Below are 25,527 nucleotides of genomic sequence, written 5' to 3' on the forward strand. Positions count from 1 at the left end.
GGACGGAAATTATCTCCACGTCGGACGTCCACCGTTCCGCAGAAAGCCGCGCGCAATTTACGCCATAATGCCGATCCTAAGCGCCGCTCGCGTGCGTACACAGAGAGAAAGGAGGGAGAAGGAAAGGGGAGAGCCGCGTGCGCGCGCGCGCGCGTCCCACCGGGAATTATTCTCAGGGATTGAAGCTCTTCATCCACTGTAATAAGATATTAAAGCGGGGCCGCGTAGATCGCCGTTGGAACGACGTTCTTAACATAATGCCCGGTATATAAACCAGACGGGAGGCGGCCGCGACGTAGATGCGGTCAGATGTTCGAGATTAGAACAATGAGATACACAACCGCGCGCGGCTCGCGCGCTAAAGTCGGCCGAGTTAGCGAGAGAGGACGGAGAAGCGTGAGCGCGGAGCCCTCTTCGCGTTATCTGATAGAGGCCGACCATTTTCCCGCGCTGAGATCCGCCGAGATAACGACTGCTGCACCGCGTCGATATAATTCGACACGTGTATTGTGCGCGCGCGCGCGCGCGAGAGTAACCGAGTTATTTGTAGTAGCCGCGTACACACAGCGGAGCGTAATGGGTCAAAACGTGGCGCGACGCGCGGCAAAAATCAACCAATCAACGTAATAAACCGGTTCTCTACGGCCTCTACACCGAAAACATTTTATTCTACATTATAGAAAAGTAACTAAGGTATAGAGTATTTGCCACTAAAATACGCGCCAAGTATATATATTATAAAAAAGAGAGGATTTCCCTCTAATATAAGTATAAGAAAATATTCTAATGAGATATTCTAATAAGAGTTAGAATATCCCTCTAATATGGATAAATAGTAGTAGCCTCACAAAAACGTACGTCGAGTCCACGTGGAATGCACGTTGTATTCACGTGGCGACACACGCTCGGCTGTTGGATAGACTGTCGACCAGGTTTGAGTGTACGTCAGTACTTCTCAGTCAGAAACGGTTCGTCGAAACAACATCGACATCGTTTCAACGTTGTTTCGCTATTATTCTGACGAATCATTTCAGTCTAGGTTACGTAATACTCATATACTTTCTCAATAATTCGTACTTACTTTCAAAACGGCAGACTAATTCCGATAAATTATGTTCAAGCAGCCACTTTTTCACTTCTTCCATGTTTCAGCACTACATCACTAAATTAGATTTCCTTCGAAACACGTTCAGGACACGTTCAGGACACGATACGGCAACGCAATAAAAGCTGCGTAGACTATAGTTTACGCATGCGCGAGCGCGAGTGTCGCGTTCGTCAACCAACTGGCGACGAAATATATATATATATATATTTTAGAATATTTTCTTTATTTTAGATGTTATTCTAAATAAAAGACTTTTAGAGGGGAATATTCTGAACTTTTTACAATATTCGATTAGAAGAAAGCTTTAGAGGGAATTTTTTTAAAATTAAGAATACGATTTTCTCGGTGTACGCGTCGCCGCGGACGCACGACGATTTTCGCGTCCCATTGATCCAAATCGAAAGAGAGAAAGGGAAAGAGAGAGAGCGAGAGAGAGAGAGAGAGAGAGAGACGACTCTTTTATTCGCTTTTTTCTGCACGTACATACCGGAGAGTAGGATATTTTCTCTCATATGCGAGACATCGAAAATTTCACACGAGCCGACTCATGACTCACAGCGGAATTATGTCTGTACTTTCATCGCGCGAGGCGGGGGAAATGAAAGATTCGTTACAACGCAATGCAAATGTCTGTAACAGTTATCCACCAGCGATTCCACCGAGTCTCCCCACGAAGCAAGTCCCGTCGCCTCGGATCACCTGAACATCTCGGTGGCATCTTTTTCCGTCTTTCTTCTCACAGACCGCTCTAGCGACCTGTTCCACATGTTAATAAAACCTGGTCACGATACATGGCACGTACGCACGGATTCGCAATTAATAAAAGTGAGCGGCGCGCGGCAACTTTCGCGCCGCGAACGTCCGCGAACACACAACAGATCCGACGCAGCGCGGGCGGTAAATGAATAATGACACTTTCACGAGACGTTAAACGGAATATAATTAGCGGATAATAAGTTTATCGCGCGCGCTTCCGAGGAAAAGCTCGGCCCTCGTTGCATCTTTCGTCCCGTGCATCCATCAGCCAAAAGCGCGCGCTTGCCAAACGCACAAGCGCGTTTTCGACCCTGCATCGAGCGCGCAAGGGCCGAACGACTTTACCTTACAAAACGCGGGCCGACGGCTATAAATCGCGCTCGCGAGACGACAAAGCGGGCTCCTGCCACGTGAATTATTGGATACGCTGCTTGCAAACGGCAGGAGACCGGCGCTTTGCTATTGCCGGCCCGCCCGCCCGCCGTTGGAAAAATCGACGTGGTCTCGCCGAATTTTGCTCTCCTCTCTGCTCTCCACTCTATCTCCCTCTCGGTCCCTCTTTCTACCTCTCTACCTCTCTACTACCCCGCCTACTATCGGATGTTTCCTCTTTCATTTCCTGTTTTTTTTTTCTCCTTTCGCCCACGACGCGCCAAGAACACGACATGATAGGCCGTATCGATTATCCATAGGCGAGCTGGCGTGCTGCCATTAATGCCTGTAAAATCGCTCGTCGCATCGCGACGGACGCGACGCGACGTGTCTCACGTTCCTTACGCAAATATACGCCGTCGCGCGAACGTCAATGCGTCGATCGATCTTCGGGCCGAGGCGGGCGAATTCATCTCGTCTCGTCGTGACCACAACTGATGGGCGAGATTCACTGGCCTTCGTTGAAAAGCGGACACGCGTATTATTGATCTCTCGCATCTGAAGGATCGCTCTTCCCTGGAGGAAATGTTTTAATGGGGGAAAATTCATCGCTCGAATTTCGGTCCGTTCTATTTCCTCGTGAAGGATAATCCTCTCTCTCTCTCTCTCTCTCTCTCTCGCTCTCTCTCGCTCTCTTTCTTTCTCTTTCGCGGCGGCGGCTGCGCCGCGATTTATCGGTCACTTCGTGTAACATGATAAAGCGTGTGAACACGCGTGACATGGTAATACCGTATATTTCCGCCTCCTCCGTCTCCTCCTTTTTCGTCGCGTTCTTTCGCGCGCAGTCTTTCCATGCCAAACCACATTTCTGCGATTTTCCTCGCGCGCACGTTTTCGCTCGCCATACACGAGAGGCCCTCGTGCATTTCCAGGCTGAAGAGAAACGTACTGTCGTAACGTTGGGCCCTTATCTCGCAGCCAGCCCGAGGGCTCGAGGACGACCTCGCCGTCGTACTTTGTTCCCGCGGGACTTTATCTAGCGTGCTTTAAATCCGCGCAAAATCGCCGCGGCGAGAGCGCTCGCGTGCGAACCACTTCGAGACGGCGCTTCGTACGCTCATACACGCATTCTAATCATCACGCGTGCGCGTGTCCGACCCCGATAAAAAGATCGTCCTTTGGCGAAAATGACCCCGAAACGACCCCGCGCGGCGAGTATGCTCCGTTCACCCCTCCGGGAATCGCGTTTTTAATAAAACATTGAGACGTCTCGGTCGGTCAAAAATTCACCCCACACATCTCCGACTGTCACATTTTAATAATACATATTTTAATTATTAAACGATACTTTGACAATGTATATTTGAAGATAATTCAGAGAAAGAAATATATATATATATATATATATACGGATATTTCATAATAGAAAATATCCTTTGTAACAAGATCTCCTTCTCTTTCTTGGTAACGCGTGTCATTAACGACACGTTAGATAATTAATAAGAGCACTTGTCGATTCTTAACTTTCGGCTTAATTCTCGAAATTTTAATTTATCAATTTATGTATTGGGTTGGCAACTAAGTGATTGCGGATTTTGTCGACAGATGGATTTTACACTTTCTTTTGTTTCGTTTAACGTGTTCAAAGTACCTAACCTATATTTTTTTCTTATTGTTTGGACTTCTACCTTTCATTTAGTACAAAAATTATATCGATTAGTTATTTAGTTTTGTTTTTATCCCAATTTAAAAATGGAAGAGCAAGACGTGCACTTGAGACATATTTTATTGTATTATTTCCGAAAAGGCAAGAACGCATCGCAAGCACACAAGAAGTTATGTGCCGTATATGGGAATGAAGCCTTGAAAGGAAGGCAGTGTCAAAATTGGTTTGCCAGATTTCGTTCTGGTGATTTTTCATTGAAAAATGCTCAACGATCTGGCCGTCCAGTTGAAGTCGATGAGACCCATATCAAGGCCATTATCGATTCAGATCGTCATAGCACAACACGTGATATTGCAGAGAAGCTCAATGTATCGCATACATGCATTGAAAAAAATTTAAAAAAGCAAATTTAAAATTTTGAATTTTCATTCTTATTTAAAATCCGCAATCACTTAGTTGCCAACCCAATATTAATGCCAGCAGAAAATCAACGCGCTGTTAGACCATACGCGCGTGAATGTACTTCTAACAGATTTACCCCCGTTGGCGTACAATGTTAGCGTATTGAGAGCGCGCGCGAGAATAGCTGCGAGCGCGTTTGCCGAACTCGCCCGATTAAAATCGCTCTTTCGCTCGAACAAGGAAATCGCCCGCAATTTCCGCGTTCCGCACGTACCACCCGCGGATACGAACTAGGCATCGGCTTCACCTCAACTAACCTTCATCCGTTAGATTACGTCAAACCGGAGAGACCCGGCACCTGACATGCCTCTTGCTGTCTTATTCCGTCCATCCGTCCGTAACAATAATTATTATTACCGTCGTGGTTATTAATTTCAACCGCTCGAGGAACTGGCGTGTGTCAGCTTAGTCGAAGAATTCAATTAGAAATCCCATCATCGCGGCACGAACGAAACGCGATAGTAAGAATTTTTATCAATAACAATAGCGCAACATTTGTATCACGTTAGCAGAGAGAAAGACGAACGTCGTAATTGTCTTTCTAAATATTCTCACATTGATTTCTCTTTCTCTGCGATTTTTAATATCTTATCGAAATATTATTGAATATTCGGATGAATGGAATCGTTCTCGATATATTGCCGCTGTACAAATTGCGATGCGACATATCACAGGAAATATTCATCCATCTGCCAAGCTACATCAGCAATGTCGGTCGATGCACGTAGTTGCAAGCGCGATCGGACGCAGGTAAATCGGTTAATTCCCCGCCAAACGAAGCCGCACGGATTCTCGTCGTCGTCGTCGTCGTCGTGTCTCCGGCAAACGCGGCGAATCCTCTTCGATCTGCCTGTAAGGATGACAGGTTTCCCGATACCGGCCGTTTCGTCGTCCCGCCTCTAAGATCATTAGCAATTTAATGGAATAAGAGCACCCGATCGCGTCCCAGTTTCGCGGAGCGACTCGCGCGCGTTTTGTTTTGAAAACCTGTCGGCCGCCGCCGCGAGATTGGAGGGGGAGAGAGAGAGAGAGAGAGAGAGAGAGAGAGAGAGAGAGAGAGAAAAGAGCGAGCGAGTCGTCGGTGCATAATAAGGAGTTGCGGCGATCGGCTGCTCGCGGTCGGCTTAGCGAAGGCGGAGCTGTCGCTTTGAGATCAGCCGCGGATGAAAACGAGACGACGGAATCGCGAATCCTTCGTCAATCCGTCCGCGATCGTTATTCGTAATTATCGATGCGCGAGCTTCGTTGCCCTTAAAATTGATATCTCGATGAACGAGCATTCGCTTCTGTTATCGCCCGCGCGTTTGCTGTACATTATCGCGAAGCGCATTACCGTAACATTGAATTTGCATATACAGCTGGCCGTACCGATATTTCCCGGACAACGTCGATAATTCGCGCCGAAAATGGAAATGGCAAATGACAAATTCAACTCGGTGTACAATGAAATCACCGCCATGTACGAAATCGCGCCGGCCGACGCGTAATACGTGCGATGATAAGCGCGATAATAAAATGATAACGCTGGCAATCCGCTGGAATCCGCGTCTCTCTCCTCTCTCTTTCTCTCTCTCTCTCTCTCTCTTCTCTCTCTCTCTCTCTCTCTCTCTCTCTGTCCCTCTCTCTCTCTCACCCTCTCTCTCCGCGGCGAAGACACCTCCTTACGCGTACTCGGTGCTGCGCAAACGAACCAAGTCGGCCGTGACACCGCGGTTTCGCGCTAATTGACTGAATAATTGCACGTTTTAAGGACGAGAGACGCGGCAACGGGCTCTTGGTCTCCGTGGCGTTTCTCGCGCAGGACGTCGTCCGATACCTTTGTATCTCAATCCTCTTTTTCCCTTACCCTTCTCTCTCTCTCTCTCTCTCTCTTTCTCTCTCTCTCTCTCCCTCCCTCTCTCTCTCTCTCTGCACATCGCGCCGCGAGCAGACGCTAATGATTGCCGACGCGCGAGATAATGTGTTTCGTCCGTCGATCGCCGGCGACTCGCCGACGGACATTAATTCGAGGTTTGCTCCTTTATCGACACCTTCTCGCCGGCGAGTCGGGGCGCTTAATTATATCACCGGGCCGTGCGCTGGCGTGCGCGCAGAGCTAACGAAACGTGAGACTCGCGAGGCGAGGCCCCGCCGACGGCTCAACAGGATCACCGACGACGAGGGAGACAGCGAGAAAGTGGAGGAGGGAGAGGGGGAGAGGGAAAGAAAGAGGGACAACCGGCAATTGTACTCGGCCGCGCGCCGTCGCATTGTCGGCCGCTCGGCAATTACGTGTAATCAATGATGCTGTCGATAGTCAAACCGCGCCAGCGACGAGCGAGTCGCCGATCTCCGCCGATGATTGGCATGCATTCGGCGCGCCGAGGAGGAAAAATCCGCGCGCCACGCCCCCCCCGGTGCCCGCGAGAGAAAGAGAGAATCACTCGCCGCCGCGACATGCCGCGCGCCGCTATTGAATTAAGTCCGCTCGCGGTTAATAAAAGCGGCCGTTAATTACCGCGTGGAAGTCGCGCTGCGCGTACGGCGGCTCAATCGATCATCATAATGGCCGGTCAGGCGGATGGGGAGAAAGGGAGGGAGGGGGGAAGGGCGGCTTAAGGAAAAGACGAGGAAGAGGAGCGCGCGGCGGTTGTTCCCTCCGCCGCGCCCGCGCCGCGCCTCGTCCACTTCGGCGCGAAATTCACGCGCTTATCAGCCGCCGCCGCCTTTGCAACAAGTTGTTACACCGGCCTGTCAACTTAGCCGGATCGGACGTAATTACGCGCATACCAAGTCGATCGGCCAGCCGCGCTCGGCGAGACGCGCCCCGCGTTGCGTGTGCAGGTGCAGCGGGGAAAAAAAGGGCGCGCCTGTCGGACGAGAGATAGCACAATGTGTGCCCCGCGTATCACGCGATCTTATCGCGCGAGAACCGCCTTATCGTGCCAGCGAGATAAGCCCGCGGCGCGAGCGGCGCCGAGCAGCTCGGGAAATCGCCGCGAAGATCGATCTTCGCCGCGGGAGTGAATTTCGGTTCTTTTTCTCCCTCCGTCCCCCCGTCTCTCCGTCTCTCTCTCTCTCTCCCCCCCCTCTCACATCTTAGCGGTTGTTTTGCCACGGCCATTTTGCAGACGCCGTTTTAATAATGTTTTTTTCCATGTCCTTTAATATTCAGCCACGAGCGAGAGCGTCACGCAAAAACGCGCGACGTGGGTTCGACGGGACGAGAAGGAAAAATATGTTCGCTCCCGGGAATACAGAAGTCGCCCCGTCCGCGATCATAGCGCGAGTGCGGGTGCGAGTCTCCCTCCCCTCGGCTGCGGCTGTGTACGCGTTCTCGCCATATTCGCCTTCGGTCCTCTAACGCGGTGTGAAAATTTGATACTGATCTCCCCCTGCATTCGCGATGGAGGCGAGAGCGTCGATCTTAAATAGCTGGTGTACCGCTCGCTTACGCCGCTCGACACGACGCTCCTTCGGCGACGCAGCCTCCGGAAAAATATATTTTTGCGGAAAATCAAAGAGAGAGAGAGAGAGAGAGAACCAGACTGCGAAATTATGTTTACGCGTGGATATTTACCCACAAACGTCGATATTCATGCCGGTGTACGTCGCTATTTTTCGCCACGCTCATGACGAAAATATTTTTACTGTCCTTCTGCCGCCCGTGAGATATTCTCCTCCTCTTCTTTTTGCTTCCCCTTCTGTCCTTCGGGCGCGAATAATTTCTCTCGTTCTTTCTCTCTCTCTCTCTCTCTCTCTCTCTCTCTCTCTCTCGCTCGCTTTGTCGTGTCGGATGTAGTTGCGACAACGAGAAAGTTATCGGCGCGTGTTTTACCGCGGGACTTCTCAAGCGTGCTCTCCTGTACATGGGGATAACGACGGTATCCTTAGTCTCTGCGATGAGGGAAGCAGACTGGAAGAAAGGAGGGAAGGAAAGAAGGGTGGGAGGACAGGGTGGCGCTTTAAGTGGAGCATTGTAGGCCGAAAGAGAAAATTGTATAACAATTGCGGAAGTATAGGAGACTCGGGGACCGTCCGTCGCCGCTAACTACAAGCAGCCTCTCCCCGCCGCCCTGTTGCTCTTTCTCTCTCTCTCTCTCTCTCTCTCTCTCTCTCTCTCTCTCTCTCTCTCTCTCTCTCTCTCTCTCTCTCTCTCTCGCTCTCGTTAAAACTTTCAAAACTACTCCGGATGATGCAAATTACGCGTCCGCTTCCGGCGGCGCAGGCGGCGAGCACAAGCGAACGAACGAACGAACGAACGAACGAGTGGTTGGTCCGATGAGAGCGAGGGATCGTCGTAACGAGTTTGCGAATTGTTCGAAAGAAAATACGCAGCTCACGACGACGTAATGTCGCTCGGTTGTTAGACGGGAACGAGGAAGCGGTTAGATAAATATGAGAGTATCTTCACGGAGAAAATGCTGCGCGCGCGCGGCGAGCGTAGAGACGCGCTGCGTCGCAGCGAGTTTCTTCCTCGCGTTATTTGCATGTCGAGAAGAAAAATCCAATCGATCCCTCCGCCAAACGCGGAACGCTTCTCACATTCCGGACGAACCGTAAATTCCCCCATTCTTCTCCCTCTCATCGTCGTCGATCCGCCGTCACGTGATACGCGAGACACGCTCGCTTCATTACACGATAACGAATTAATCGAGCTCGTTAACGGTGGTGTCCCGAGACCACGTCCCGCGGCCGTGTGAAAAGCGCGAGACGTGTGACGTCACGCGAAAAATAGGCCTTTAAATTCCGCGCGACGCCCGCCTCGGCCTTGAGGAAGAGGCGCGCGGCTGCATCAGTATGCCGGCCTCGTGTGTAACACGAAAGTACGGCGCGTACACGAACTCTCTCCGCCCCCCCCCTCTCTCTCTGTCTCCTCCACCTCCCGACCGTAGCCTTCGAGCATTATTCTGAAATATGACGCCAAATGCCATTCGCCTCCGGTTACACCCGTAGCTCGCTCGCTCGCTCGCTCGCTCGTTCTGCCAGGCGGAGTTACGATTTCGCATAACCGAGGCGCGAGACGTACGCGATTTCGCCCTCCCCCCCCCCCGCCCGGCGAGAGAAGAGAGGGCTTGAATAAACCACCAGGGAAAAGAATGAGGAATTACGTAGACCGCACGGCTGCTCGGCTCTCTCTCTCTCTCTCTCTTTCTCTCTCTCTGTCTCTCTCTCTCTCTCTCTCTCGAGAATGAGAGAACGGGAGGGAGAGGGAGAGAACGAGATCCCTCCGAGGCCCGCGCATGCAGCAGCTACGACCGGCAATCGGGTCGATCGGAAACGCGAGGCGTGAATTTATCGTTGCACAATATGTTTTATTCGCCTCATTGCGGCGAATGTATTATAACGTTGGCTTTTCAATCCACGTTCGCGCGCAAATATATTTCGCGGGCACTCTGAACCTTTCCCCGTGGATTTTGAATATTCACGCGATGACATATACTCGTTCGTCGCACCTCTGGCACTTGCAACCAAGCATCCTTAATTGTCCGAGGGACACCGTTAATCCTCGCGCGCGCAAGCGCGAGCGTTCGTTCTAATCTTTCCGCAATAGCGCGCGGAATATGATCGCCTGAGGAACGAGAGAGAAAAAGGGAGAGAGGGGGAGAATTAAACGTCGCGGTGTGCCGTTCGTCGGGCGCAATAAGTCGACGAGATAAAACCGCGACAGATCGAAGAACCATCCAGCGAGCGAGATCGTTATGAGATCGCGCGGAATTAACGGCGGGCATACCTGGAATAGCCGAGTTTACACCTGCGCGCAGTTACTCCCGCGGATTCGATACGCCGGCTTAGTGCGACTCACGGGGGAGTTACAGCCGAGGCGTATTACCAGTTCTCAGGTATAGTGGCAGATATGGCGTATCTCTCGGGATAAGGCCCATTGCGCGCGAGAGGGAGAGAGAGAGAGAGAGAGAGAGAGAGAGAGAGAGAGAGAGGGATGCGCGATATCGGGAGACGCTGTGTCCACCGAGCGGAAATGCATTATTAGCTTTCAGAGAGAGCCGAGGCGCGGCGTGAATCTCTGCCGTCGCGATATTCTTCGTTCTTTTTTTCGAATGTACTTGGCGGAAATTCGCGGATTTTGCGACACCTCGCAGCAGACACGGACACGCGCGCGGTCGTGAAAAAAAAAAAAATACCGTAACTCGGCATTATTTATTCGAAGGTAAAATATTTGGCGCGCGCACATTTTGCAACGGCGTGCAGTACGACGTTTAGAATTCCGCGAGCGTAAATACTGTGTATATATTATACATTCCGTCGGCGGGGGGAATCGGAATGCTGTATTATAACAGGCGGGATCAGCATGACGAAGGGTGCGCCGTAATATGAAAATAGTACAAAGTCGCCGCGCTTGAACTCGTTCCAAGCGATATCCGTGATTCCGGAATAGCGGCGGGCGTCTCGGCGAAATCTGGCCCGGACGAAGGAGGTCGTATCGCGAGATAAAGGAATCGTTCGATCGCTCGACCGTTGCCAAATCGACGAGTGGCCCACGTCCGTTGCACGTTTTCCGTTTGATTTCCGATTATTATCCGCCTGAAACACGCGGCCGCGCGTGCCTTCTTCGACGAGTCGAGCTCTCCACCCCCCCTCGCTGGCTGGCTGTGCTCGTCGTCGACGGCTAGTGGTAATTCGCCTCCCGATTTCGATTCCGACTCCGCAGCCGCTTTCATCGCTTTAAGTGCAAGTCGACGGACGGGACGCGACGAGGACGCGAGGGTAGCGCGCGCGACTTTTGCCGCTCGCCGAGGAACTACGCACTTTTGACGGAACGGAACGGAGAAGCTGAACAAAGGCGACGTCGAGTAAAAATGCGAGAGAGAGAGAGAGAGAGGGAGCGTAGGGCGAACAAAACTCTAAGAGAACGGCTCGGAAACGTGGAAAATCGCCCGAGAGCGCCTCGAATTACATTCACGAGAGATCACAACGGCGAGCGTGATAAGCAGATGACCGAACGCGAAGAAAAGTTCCGCCGGAAACGTCTCTCCCCCCTGCCCGTGTCCCCCGTGTCTGTGCGAGACGGCTCGGAATTTTCCAGCGCGACAAGGCCGGATCGCGCGCGTTATCGCGATTTCCGTCGCCCGCCCGCGACCTAAACGCCCGCGTAACCTTTCAGCGGCCGCCGCCGCCGAAAGCGGCACGTATACGCGCCGATAAGAATAGCATGGCTTCGAAGGGGGGGGGAAAGAGGCGGGGTCGCGCGGGATCGATGAGAAAGCACGTCTAACCGGAAAAGAGTGCCCTATCCTGGATTTTCAGATAATAAGGTGCTCCGGTATGCCACGCGACGCGTTCCGAAAATGGATCGATCCTTTCGAGAGTAATCTCATAAATACGGAGCTTTACGCTCCCTTCCGCGCTTTTCGTTCCCTCGCCCCGCGGCGAGCGGTTGATACAAAGGGTACGAAAAAGCTCGGGATCGCGAGGGGGAGGAGAGGCTGGCGCGGCGGCAGGATGCAAGGAGCGAGAAAACGAAGACTGGTGACGTACGGAACTATTTGTCTGTTGCTCTCGAGCAGCCCGGCGAACGTGACTTACGTTAAAAGCTGCCCGCGTGAGATTCAATATTGACGTAGTCCGGTCCCGCGACTGTTCGTGGCGCGTTGTATCTCTAAACCGTCGCTGACAGAGGAGAATTTATATGTAAAGAGCAGCGCGCACAGAGACGGGAATGGGAAAATGTGGGAACGTCATCGTCGCGAGGGAAGCGAGAGAGAGAGAGAGAGAGAGAGAGAGAGAGAGAGAGGAAGCGCGATTGATCCTCCGGATCTCAAAAGTGCTTCCCGATGTTGCAGAGACGGTCGTCGCGATATATGAGAACCTTGATATCGATATGCATCTATGATTGGATGTTTACAGCACTTTGTTACTTAATCATCCTCTTCTTATTTCTGCCCTCGCACTTGACACCTTGATCATCGTGTACATGACTAAAATGTTTTAATAATAAATTTACTATTATTATTATTATTATTATTATTAATTCAGAATAAAATTCCTTCTTACATCAGCATTAACTGACGGTCGGAAGAATGCGGCAAAGTGTGAACTGTAGACTCCAATTCGCTGAGCGCGAGCAGATTCATGCGGAGCGCAAGGCGTCAATTATTACCGGCTAAAGAGAGGATGAGAGAAGAGGCTCTTCACCGCGGGCGGATTCGTTCGTCGTCGCGAAGACGAAGTGCGCGGACTCGGTTCCTCCGTGAGATGACTCCTGAAGGAACAGGCTCGAGCGCAGAAAGCAGATAGCGGAATTGAATGGAGCGAACGACGTGAGGATCCCGCGCATTGGGATCCGACGTTTCTACATCCTGAAACGCTTCCTCGGGGGGAAGTTACAAATCGCGATCGGTCGGCGACGAGGACGGGGCGGGGCAGAGGCGCGAGAATCTAGCTTCGAAAGTAATCCCAGTTGCTCCGATAGTTCCGGCGGGCAGGAAGAGCCGCCTCATTCTCAGCCGGGAACTTTTCCGACTCAGCCGCTTAACCGGCGATAAGTCGGCCGATTATTGTCTGGCCGATCATCATCGTTGCGATTGTGCGGCGGAAGGGAGACGAGAGAGCGGCTCGTTATCCCGATGGTCGATATCGCGGCGTTGGGGAAAAGACTCGGAAAGTTGTATCCACATCGATTATAAGAACGAGATCCTCGACGAGGCATCTCTCTCTCTCTCTCTCTCTCAGATACGATGAGTCCTCGAGGAGTCGCGCGGAAAAAAAAGAGAGAGGCAGAAGCTGTTGGGAGCCGCGATAAATTTCCGCGAGTGGAACGTACAACTTTTCCGATCTTTCGGCTATGAAGGATGGAGCTCGCCGGGAAACTACACTCCACCTGGCCGTCCATTAATTTCAATACAGCCGGAAAGCTCTCGCGCCTGACGGGCGAATCGCGGGTCTCCAGGCAAATCACAAGGATGGAAAAGAAAAAAGAAAAAAGTGTCTCGACGTCTCACTTCGTGTGAGAATTTGACAGCGCGAGTCTCCTCGCGCGAGTATCGAGGTTGACGGGCGCGATAAATATTCGCGCAAATATTTGTCAAAGGGATAATTGTCTGCCTTTTCTCTCGGTCCTTTTCCTCCCGTGCTTTTATTTTTCTACCGTATACACAGCATTTCAGCCGGGGAATAAAAGCCGGGGAAATTTGAAAAAATCGTAACATCTCTCATGAACGAGAAAAAACGGGACGCGGCTGGCGTGCGACGCGATGAATACGCGAATACGACGAGCTCGACTCGCTCGTCCGCTGTTTAATCCGCTGTTCGGTAACAATTCAGCGCGTTTTATCGAGGCCGGGTAACTCTTATCGCGATTTGTCAGAGGTCGTTTATAACATGCCCGAGACATCCGCACGAAGCGGGGAAACGTTTCCGTCTGTCTGTTTATCGCGCAGGAATGTTTCATTCCGGACTCGCCACGATGTCCGAGTGCGTGCCACAAATTACCGTCGAGAGCCGGTAATTACCGTCCGCGAACACCGACAGAAAAAGAGGGCAAACAAAGAAAGAAGAAAAAAAAAAACGCCGGCGAACCCGTGTTTTAATCGGCGCGCAATTAAAGTTTATTGGACTACATACGCGATACAATTTATCGTATCGTACCTTCCGCGCTCGCGTTTATATTAATTCCGCGTGCAGAGCCGTAACTAGTTCTCGTAACTAGGCTCGCATGCTCGTGCGCGAGCGCTCACGCGCTCGGAATTCAAACGCGGCTGATCCCCCCCGCCCCCCTCTCCCCCGTCTTATCGAGCCAGAAATGGCGAGACGAACGTGCGAGGAGTAACCGCGGGGCGGTGATGCTCGACGCGCTCGAGGAAACATGCGCCTTTAATTGCCGATATTTTAATCGCGATATTTTAGTCGGTCTGTTTGCGAGTATTTCGTTTCCGCGAGAAAATCCCTCTCGACGATTTACTACTTCGACAGCGGGACAGACTCCGCTGACGAGGGGAACGCTGCGAGCGTGACGGAGGAAGGATCAGAAGCTGATTCTGAGGACGAACAGTTGGCGATTCCCTGGCGAGGTCGAGATCGACGTCGGGCTCCCTTCGAGTCCAAAGTTCGGGTCGCGCGATCACGGCACTGGCCGCGGGACAATTTTTGCGATTACTCCGCGTCCTCGCCCTCTCTCTCTCTCTCTCTCTCTCTCTCTGCAACGTGACGCGCTAGGCCGGCCATTCATTTCCATCGCAGCAACGACGCGAGCCCTTTAATAAGGTAGACAGCGCGTAATTACGCGTGATCAGTATACCGGGGAATGGTCAGCGCCAACGAACGGGAATTAAGGGCACGCATGTCGCAGTACGCCGCGGAGTATCGATAGCCTGCTCTCTTTCTCTTATCGATTCCCTCGCGAACGAGCGAGCCAAAAAAGAAAAAAAAAGAAAAATACGCATGCACGCACACGTCCGCTTGCTTTGTACGGACTGCGAAAAGGATGCGCGCCACCCGACGGACGGACTTTCTCCCTCCTTCCACGCGACAGATATTTATGCGCGATAATTACGCGCGGGAATAACGCCCGGTCGGGGGAAGCGCAATTAAAATACCTAATTGAAGACGTGATTAACGAACGCTGTCAATTTGCCGTAATCGATTACGCGCGGAGACCACCACCGCGCGGGATCGACTTCGGGAACGCCAGGAGTTGCGCGCCAGGACGGCCGGCAACTCCACGACACGACTCCCGATTTCTTCGTTATTCATTAACAGCGGGAACGAATTGACGAAGTCGTGCGCTACCGCTCTATTAATTCGGTCCGCGGCTCTCCCACCTCTTTTCTCTCTCTCTCTCTCTCTCTGGCGCGCGAAAGCGTTTCTGCAACGACCCCCTTCTTTGTTGTTAAATAACGATCGGGCCAACGAGATCATGAAAAATTACGCCGTCAAGTTCATTAACTGTAATACCCTGAAAGGCTCTTACGTTAGCGCGGAAAAAGGGAAAGGCGAAAGGGAGGGGGGCGAGTCGCGAGCGGCGTCTGAGCGAATTATAAAGACGAGAAGCTCCCGCCGATAAAAACGAAGCCGCACGATGTTGCGCTTTGAGCGAGAATTTCAGGAGAGGAGTTCCTTCTTTGAGGATGGACGCAGAAGCGGCAACGCGCGCGATCACGAGGTAAAGAAAAGAAAATTGTAGAGTGTATTGAAACTAATAGGGGGGGGGCGGGGGAGGGGGAAACTGTATACACAGCGCGCGTACACGGCGACGGTTAAATATTCCTTGACGTTAAGGTGGACGTCGGGCCACCGTCGTCGCAACAATTTTTCCGTTAAACTTAAATGAACCCGCTCGAGACGAGTCTCGGACGGGTAAAAAATTTTCGCGTTGGTTTCCAATTAAAGAAGAAAAAAATAAATAAGGAACGAAGGCGGGTAGGGTAGGGCCAGGTCGCGGATGAAAAGGTAGGCCTCCTCCCCGCGCGGGAATTATCGTCGCTCTCGCGCGCGACCCGGTAATAAACCGCGCCGTAATTACATTAAATTTTTCCCCGCGGCTCGGCCGTGCCACATCAAAGGGAATAATATCGCGACCGACCGCCGTGGAAACTTAAATTTCAGTAGCAGCGATTACTTCATCCAGACGACCGAGCGAGCGGGCGGGCGGGGGGAGGGGAGGGAGTGAAGGCCACGGGGAAAATTATAATGCCGATAAAACAAGGAAAAAACGGGAACGCGACGCCGGAGATTTAGTCGTCGCGTTCTCCGTTCCTCCCCTCGGCGTTTTATTTTCGCTCGAATTACACGCTTCGCGGACTTGATAAAAAGCGTCTCATGATGGAGCAATTTCTAGATTAAAGAGACACGAGGCCACAAACTCTCTGTTTTGCTGAATTGTCAGCGCGCGCGCACGTGCACGCGACGCGCTATTAAGGAGATTTTAATATACGTGTGCGCGCGGCTGGGGGAGGGGGGAGTGAGGTGGGGACGGGGCGGAGAAGATTAAATGTGTTCTAAATGAAATGAAAATGCGGATAAATTAAAAACGTCCACCGTAATGTCTCTAACGTTCTGCTTCTCTTTATACTCTTCCACTTCTTCTTTTTCTTCCTCTTCTTTTGCCGCTGCGGCTGCTGCTGTTGCTGCGTGGAAGTCGCGGAATAAGTGGCGTTTCAGAGACGTCGGGTTTTAATCTCGGCTTACTCCCCTGTCCATGTCGCCTCATAACGTTATTTATTAAGAGACAAACGCATAAGACATAAGGCGGAAAATTTGACGAATGAAGGAATTAAAGCCGCAAGGAAATAGAGGAGCAAAACCTCCGCGTTTTCAGACGCGAAACGGAAAATGGTTCGCCCGTCGATCTCATCTCGCGAATCGAATCTGGCCTCTCGCAGGTCATTGCTCTCCTGCCGCTGTTTTTTCTTCCTCTTCTTTTTTTTTTCTTTTTTTTTTTCGTAACGCTTCTATCGCGTCTAACGTATCGAATGCTTTTACCGTCTGTACGTCTGTAAACGGCGCGTCGCGATTCGCAAAATCGAGACGTCTCGATTGGCGGCGACGTTAATTATGAAGGCGAACGAGAGCGTAGAGCGCGGATCGTCGTTTCCCATGACGGCGGCATGACGCTTCTAGGAACGCGAGGAGGCCCGCAAGAGCTCGCAGGAGAAACGCGTTCGATGCGATAACGCGAAGTGAACACGAAGTGAAGAAGCTCGAACACGTTGTACCGGGAAAATTACGAGGGCCGTCTCGTACATATCGCTCTGCGTCTCGACGGGAGATCTTAATTGGGTTTGTAAGACCCCGCGGAATGCGGACGACGGCTCTCTCGCGTAATTGTTTCCGCGCATACCTACGGTATGCCGCTGCATATACGCGAATCGTATAACTATAATCGCGCGTTGGGCTCTCTCTCTCTCTCTCTCTCTCTCTCTCTCTCTCTCTCTCTCTCTCTCTCTCTCTCTCCCTCCCTCCCTCCCTCCCCCTCCCCCTCTCCCTCTCTCTCTCTCTCTCTCTCTTTCATCTCTCCTAGACATGAGATTTCTATGCATCACGAGAATATTCGGTGCGATCGAACTGATTAATCTTATCTAAGACGATATAACAAACTCGCCGCGAAATTAATACACGCGTACACGCAATTAAGTATGGCGCACGAATGATCGCGATGTAAGTCGGGCGTCCGACTTGAAAGAAACGGAGTTTCGAAACTCGCTTTTGTCCAAATCAAACCATCGTGGATGATATCCGTCACTTAACTTCTTCTTCTTTAGCTTCCTGGACGGAGTGAGCTTCGTCTTTGAGCTTCGCTTTGAAACTGATTTCGCTTTGACGAAGACACGCGGGCCGCGCGGCGCACTCGGTGCGCCTACGCGCCCGCTCGCGTTCCAGACGCTCGAGGCGCTCGCGACTGTTCGACGATTAATCGCGGAGTAGATCGCGATCCGCGGATTGACGGGCCAATCTCATAGAACAAGCGCTCATCTCGTAATTTACACCGTAAGAGGCTTACGCTCCCCGAAGGAACGCGCGTCCGAGTCGTCACCGTGTAGGGCGACCCGCCCTTTTTCCTGCTCCTCCTCCTACTCCTCCTCATTCTCCTCCTCGTCCTTCTGCTAAGCCGCGCATTTAAATTCATTGAAGGCAGAAATACAACGTCGAATAAATCGCCGCGACGTCAGACGCGCTGAAATACGCCGCTTTGCATGCTGCGGCTCTCTCCCTCTCTTTCTCTTCCCCCCCCCCTCTCTCTCTCTCTCTCTCTCTCTCTCTCTCTCTCTCTCTCTCTCTTGTCGCCTATATTATCCCGCACCGATGCTCCCGCGGGCGCTATCTCTATCTTCTACCCTGCGGCTCTCGAGGGAGCGAAATAGAATTCTCAGTTTCAATTCTACGACCCTATCCCTCTCTCTCTCTCCCTCTCTCTCTCTCCCTCTCTCTCTCTCTCTCTCTTTCTCTTTCTCCCGTCCTCTTCTCCTCTTCCCTTTGCACACTTCGGTATCTTCACGGCCTTCCCCTCGTGTCTCGAGATAGTCCGAGACATTCGCCGTCGAGGATCTCCGTCGCCGACCCTCGTCGAGCCATCGCCGCCGTCGCCGTCCCGCCTCCTGCCTCCGTTTTCTGCTCTCCCCGGATATTTTATCAGGCTCGATCGATACGCTGATACGATGATCTCCGAACTCTGTTATCCGTATCACAGTCCGAGTATTGCGCAGGTAATGACAAACTTGGTCAAAACAAGCGAGAGAGAGAGAGAGAGAGAGAGAGAGAGAGAGAGAGAGAGAGAGAGAGAGAGCCCGCCGTGCACGCGCGCTATATTGATCTATTTCCCTCCGGAAAACGAGTGAAAAGCACCGAAGATTTCCCGACGTAACGCGCGATATGTTTGCTGCTCGGATCTCCGGCGTGCCTCGAGCCACCCTCGTGCCGCGTGTTAAGCGCGAGAATGTATTGGTCTCCAAAGGCGACGTTGATCTCACTTTCCGCTTATAGAAACCTCGTGACGTGCGACGAGGAAAAAAATAGCCACGTGTTGAGCCGCGTGAAAAATGTGTCGGAGGGAGGACAGGGAGTTGGGAACGAGCTCTTTGTTCCTTTCGGTGTTTTAATGGACGTTGCGTCAGAATTGCGTTCGAGCCATCGCGATAATTGAGGGTTACGGGCGGACATCCGGTTGACACACAGCGCACACGCACAAAAGCATACACGCGCGCGCGTGCTCGCTCACGTATTGAGGCTAAAAACGAATTCCCTCCGTGCCTTGCGCTACTTTAGCGAGGTACCCGCGCCGAAATCGCATTTGATCCATCATAGCAATTGAGGGTTAAAGGCAAACATCTCGTTGACACGTAACACGTTTCGAAAATCCCACCGGCTTCGGTCGTGACAGCGAAATGCCCGACAGAGAGAGAGAGAGAGAGAGAGAGAGAGAGAGGTGGGAGGAGGGAGGGAGGGAGCGGGCGAGAGAACGTTCGATTTCTCGTTTTTGCGCGCGTTCAACACGCCATCGCGAGTTATTCTCGTCCGATTAATCCTTTCGTGCCCGGCAGCACCGTGATTGGCACGCACGATTGTAACGCGATGTTACGAGCTTCGAAAAGCGTCGGATTAATCTCGACGGATGGGTGGATGGGGGGCGGGCGGGCGGGTGCGATCGAGTTGATCATCCGCGCGCGCGATAATACGGCGACTTAATGACGATAATCAATGGAAAGTGACTGCGAATCGCACGCTTGCGCATATTCGAAAAACGTGTTATTACGTATTATACACAACGCGCCGCGGCGTGTATTATTATTTTGTCTTACGTATCGCGCGGCGATCGTTCCTCCTCGTATTTGTGTTATCGCTATCGCACATCGCCGTCGCGACGTCGCATCCCGCTTATGTTCGCGCCCCTGTCGTGCAACGTCACCGATTCGCAACTCTCGCGTTTTTGCGCGTTACACGACGTGCCGCTTTTCTTTCTCCATTGTTCGCCACATCGTTGCGCGTACGTCATCAGGCGGTATCGCCGCCTCGGACAACAATAGTGTCGTCCTGAGGTGGAAGAAATGAAAAATGAAGAAGCGCACGCGCGTGATAAGTTATTCGCGAACGGATCAGCTCCCGCTGAAATATCGGCGCGAGATCTCGTCTCCTGCGGGACGTCTCGCGGCGCGTCCACCGCCGAACAGATTGCGAAACTTTAAATCCCCCCCTCCTCCCCGCCGTAAATAACTCCGTATGGCCCTGAAACAAGACGGGATTATTTTTGAAAATCACGCGATACTCCGGACTATCTCAGGAACGTCAAATATAAATGCTCGGTGCGTTGACCTATTTTCTTATTATTAAACTCCGCTTCTGACAAGCGTCCCTCTCCATCAGAGGACCGCGGCGAGTCGTCCGCGGATATCGCGGTTACAAAAATACGTCGGCGAATCGGCACCGCCGCGGAGGTCGAAAGTGACGCGGATCCTCCGCGCTATCAGCCATCGCGACACTCGCATTGATCACGGAGGGAACTGAGGCGAAGATGTAACCGTGACTATCTTTTACTGTAACCGCGATATTGCGCGGTTTATCGTAAAAAAGCGACGTCCGCGGAAAGCGCCGCGGCAAAACCGTCGGTACCGGGGCGGCCTGTTCCGCTTTGAAACCTCCGGCATTCCCTGTCGAATTTCATCACCTCATTTTTTTCCCTTCTCCTCATCGTACAACACGCCGTCGCGATGGAGAGTATCGACTTGGCACGCAACCTGAGAGGTTTCTCACTGAAATCCTGCGCTTCTTTGGATCACCCCTCGCCTCTCTCTCTCTCTCTCTCTCTCTCTCGTACTTGACAAATTAACGATCAAATGAACACTATAATTTTTGTAAGATACGGTCTGTTCAACAAGAAAACGTTGGTGATAATCTGAAAAGAATAAAGGATAAAGTCAAGTTTTTTAAACGACAATAGAAGATTTTTAGTAATGCGCAATTATCTAATATTTGATGCAGTCGCTTCCATTGTCAATTATTGCTTGGCACCGTTTTTGCATATTTTTTACCAGATTTTCGGCGTATTCTGGTAAAAAGAATGCCATATTGTTTTTATTTTTATGCACAGTTGCTTAAAAGTCAAGACACGCTTTCCTTTAAGTTTCATCTTAAGGTATGACCACACATTTTCGATGGGATTTGCGTCTGGAGAGAATACCGGCCAATCCATCATAGTTATGCCATTTTCAAACTTTTCTGACAGCAATGGTTTTTTCATGGTGGACCGAAATGTGGTGATGCCACATCATTTTCATGCAGGCGGCTTCTGGTGGTATTAAGCGAAATATGTTGACCTTTTCGGCGGAGTTTTACTTGGGCTTAACGCAGGGTAAGACTGGAATTCGTCTCGGAAAAAGACACAAGATCGCTTTGTTCTCCTTCGGAGTCGTTGCATGAGACAGCCCCCTTTCTGGCAGGTCGTCAACATTTCCAGCGGTATTTATTTACTCATTTCCTTACGGAAAGCCTCTGACTTTTTAATAGCAGTTGTCGCGATTGTTGATTTTGATCCTTTAGAATGGTTAATAAGAAAAACCGCCTCCTAACGCTTCAAATAATATTTTACACTTATTTTTAAAAATAATGTTTACTTTTAATGACTACTCAATGCAACTTTTTGATGTACACTGCGCAAAAGAAGTTCAAGATTCAAGATTCAAACGGCATAAGGTAGATGGCGCTACTATGATTTTCTATAAAAATATCACCAACGCTTTCTTGTTGAACAGACTGTACTCCTATCTTGGCTCTGGGAAGATCAGAAGAATCTAGAATGATAACAAATTTTATCTGCATATCTATCTATCATCCGTCAGAGAAGAGGTAGAAGAAAAGAAGAATTATGGAGCTCCTCCCCCGCCGCAGGGGGAAGAGCGCCCCTGGCAACTGTCGGAAAGTCAATAATGCGGACGCATTATCTCTCCGACGCGACGCGTGCATCACGTTCGAGACATAAATTCGAGAATGTTTTCCAGCAGGAGGGGACATCTCTTCCATTAGTCTCGCGGGAACAGGCGGGGAGCGGACGGGACGCTTCGTAGGCCAAGGAGACACCGGGTATAATCCCGCTGTCACGTGCAGACGTCGTCTTCTTTCCTCGCGTTTAGCGTGCGCGTTCCTTGGTCCTGTTAATGGGGCCGCAGGCCCCGTGCAAGTGACGTTCGGTTGAACGGTTTAATTATCAGCCGGTCGCGCGCGCGCGCGGCTTCTTCTTCCGCAAGTGAGCGCCATTAGACGACGCAGGTGTAATGAACTAGTCTAATGAGCGCGACCCGCAACTTCCTTCATCGCTCCATCGCATCGCGATTATAATAAGACCTCGCTCGTCGCGATCTTCGCTGTCCTCGCTTCAACGATATCATCGTCGTCGCCGTCGTCGTGCTGCTGATGGTCGTCCGGTCGCGAGCGCATCGCTGATTAGACCATTGCGAAGTTTCGCGGTATCAGCGTGGAGCCGAATTGCAAGTCCGAGAACTCGTTCTCGCGGAAGAAGCAAAGTCGCGAAAAAAATCACCGAGGCGCGTATTCCAGTTGAGTCGGACGACAAATTTGAATATTCCACGCGCCGCGTTGTTTATAAAGATTCGATTGCATCGCGATTGCATACACGCGGGGAAAAAATGGGTCCGGTTAACGTGACACACCGATGATAACCACAGGAAGCTCGTTTTGCTGTTATATTTTACTTAAAAAATATCGCTCTATACAAACGCTCGTATCTTTTTTGAACTTTTCTGCCTTGCCCTGCATTCCTGTCGGTTCTTGTAAGTATCGCCTCAAAATCATTAAATTGTCATGAAATTTACTAAGCTACTTAATTTTTTTAGCACAAAAATTTGATAAGAAGCTCTTGGGCAAATTAATTCAGGATATAAAGGGTCAAGCCACTCGTATCCTCGCGACATCCGGATTTTAGCGATAAGAATGGCGCGTGCGGCTGAAAGCCTCCTCTCTTGCGGGCGTCATCTAACGTTACTCGTTTGTTTGTGTTTTGCAGTTACGGCAAACCATCCGCCGCAGAGGCCGTGGATTCCGCTGACGAGGCCCAACAGGACGAGACCAACATGTAAGTACCAACGTGCGACACTTGGAGAGTCGCTCGCCGCGCGACGCGTGAAAGCGTCCCTCCGACAACGGGAAACGCCGGCCTCTCTTTCATTCGCGGAGGTATCAATCGCGGAACGGACTTAATTCAGCCGGTGGAGTGAGGCGGTCATTAGCGCCCGTTCGGAATGCGCGGCTCGCGCGTTGGATCAATACAAGCTGTTTATTATTACAACGTGCACGCTCGCGGCCGTAACGCGCTCGCGCGCGTTTTAACGGACTGCGGTAACGGGCGAGCTCGAGGTAACGTGGGAAAACATATGGGCGCTCGTCGCGTAGCCGATGGTGAGTAATGCACCGTCGTGACAATCGCGCAGACCCTCGCAGATGCTGCACGCGCGGCGCGGCGAGTCAAAATACGCGAGAGACGCGGCGAACGCGTGCGCCGTAAAACAAATTGCGATTTACGCCGGCGGTGATAAATACACGCGAGCCGCGAGGCCGCGCGAGCGAACGACGCTATCAAATTTACCGTGGTCGTTACTTAACTCGCGTCGAACTCGCCTCTCTCCGCGGGACGAACGCGGGCGGTCGCGTTGGCGCACCCGGTGCGCCGTCGGCTCCGCTGACATTTTCTCGGCGGAATTCGAGCGCGTGCGGTACACAGAGCGGGACGTAATAGTCTTTTAACATTCACTGCGAGGTTCCTTCCTAGACATAAATAGATAAAGCTACCACCGTGACGAGTGTACTGCTTTGACAGGACTTGTTCGCTCCGCTGTGAGCAATCAGGAAAAAATAAACCAATATCGCGTGCGATTAAAAAGTCCGAAGAATAACCTAGTTGCAGGAAAGAACTGTAGTTACACATATTCGTGTGTCGGTGTAACTGTGAATGATTTCGAGGGAGCGACTAACCGTCACAGAATAACCGACAGGCATGATGCACGAATACACAGATATTACGCGTAGACGACAAATTCGTTTGGGCCTAGTAGACCCGGTGAGTGTTAAGCCGGCTTGTGTGCGTCAGGTCGAGGGAGAATCGATTTCTCGCGATTGTCACTCTTTCCTCGGGCAAGAAAACGGAGACGGAGACGAACGGAAGATCTCCGTCGCGTCGATCGGCCGCGTCTATTAAAAATAATATCAGCGTAACGCTCGCGCCGATCCCGCTCGCGTAAATTCGCCTTAACGTGCCTCACCCTCAGCCGCCGTCCCGGACGATGTCCGGGCACCTTGACCATCGGTCAACGCCGTCGCCGGGGCCGACGAGTTTCGCAGCCCCGAAGCGCCGCGTGTCCTACGTACACCGCGCCGCGCGTTGCATCCCGCCGACGGCTATATACCGCACCATCTGGACAGATTTATTGCGACGGCAAAGGCGGCGGTGGCGGTGGCGGTGGCGGCGGTAGTGGTCGCGAGGTAGCAGGAAGGGTGAAAGAGGGAGAGAAGCGTACAAACGGCTGGCCTCGGCCGTCGGTGGAGGCTGCCGCCGCCGCCGTCCAAAAGGAAGCCATTGTCGGCGCTGGACGCGATAAATCATTTCATTACGGTTTACGCTGTTCATTATTTACGAGATGGCCCCGCGTTATAGCCCGCCGTCGCTCGCTGATGAGCTATACCGTTCGCGAAATTGTTTACCGTGTCGCGATATCTTCAGAGAGAAGAGACACTCGTCGAGGAGCCGCGGAGAAGAAGCATTTACTCCCGTCTTTTCCATTGTTTTTTCCTCTCCCCTCTCTCTCTCTCTCTCTCTCTAAAATTCTCTATTTCTGTCTCTCTTTCTCCTCTATTCCTTCTCCTCTTCGAGGAGAATTAGGTTGCTCGCGAATCGAAACAACCCGGAGAGCTCTGTTTCCTGTTTGCACGGCGATGCAATTTTTGGCGTTCCTTCGCCGATGTTTATCGAACGCGCAGCTGTTTGTGGGATGTGGGACGTGGGTTGCGTGCGAGTAATCCGGCAAAAGATATGTGCGTTCACGATATAATTTATAATAACCACCGCGCGCGCGTAATGTTTTTCCCCGACTGCGTCGAATCGCTACTCTATTGGCCACGCGCGCGCCCGCGGTAACTGGTAGTTTATTAATGTTTAGAGACGCACTGCGGGAAATGGCTGATGATTTGGCGTACGGCTGACTTTTACACGAAAACATTACACTTTATTCCGGAGAGCGGCCCATTACATTCTGGGTAAATTGCGGACGCTTCTGCTGCCAAGTACAGTCTTCTAAAACGCGCTCGGTGTAATTCCCGCGAGCGAGCCTCTCACGTACTGGGTGTATCGTAAAGCACGCGGCAGTTGGAACAGAAACGCGTTCTCCGGCGAATTCGAAGACGACTCCTCCCTTTCTCCGCTTTTGAGAGAGAGAGAGAGAGAGAGAGACTCCCGGGCAGAAACTCGATGCCGGATACGCGAAACACGTATCTCCCCCATAATCCGCTATTATCGTTAAAATTAAAAGTCCGATAAACGAAAGTTTATTCGAGATCGGCTCACGAATATTTCCGTTCTCCAGTTATAGCTCGAGGAAGTTCATTCGTTGAGTATCATCGACAGAGCAGTGCCGACCTGGTCGCAGGTCCTGATAATATTTCAAAAAAAGAAATTTTTTCGTATTGCTAATTACGAAAAAGGAAAGAAAAACACGAAAATTACATGATGATC

General features: G+C 51.5%; 1 protein-coding gene across 1 annotated transcript in view; it reads left to right on the top strand.

Annotated features, from left to right (window-relative positions):
- The first annotated feature begins 22,808 nt into the window (after positions 1-22,808).
- Positions 22,809-25,527, top strand: part of twin (CCR4-NOT transcription complex subunit 6-like twin) — a 31,111-nt gene continuing 28,392 nt past the window's right edge. The window contains exon 1 of the mRNA XM_025296658.1: positions 22,809-22,878. The gene's annotated coding sequence lies outside the window, so the exon portion shown is untranslated. The remainder of the gene's footprint in view (positions 22,879-25,527) is intronic.

The sequence above is a fragment of the Harpegnathos saltator genome, unplaced genomic scaffold, assembly GCF_003227715.2.
Source record: "Harpegnathos saltator strain DR-91 unplaced genomic scaffold, Hsal_v8.6 scaffold154, whole genome shotgun sequence".
NCBI classification, from domain to species: Eukaryota; Metazoa; Arthropoda; class Insecta; order Hymenoptera; family Formicidae; genus Harpegnathos; species Harpegnathos saltator.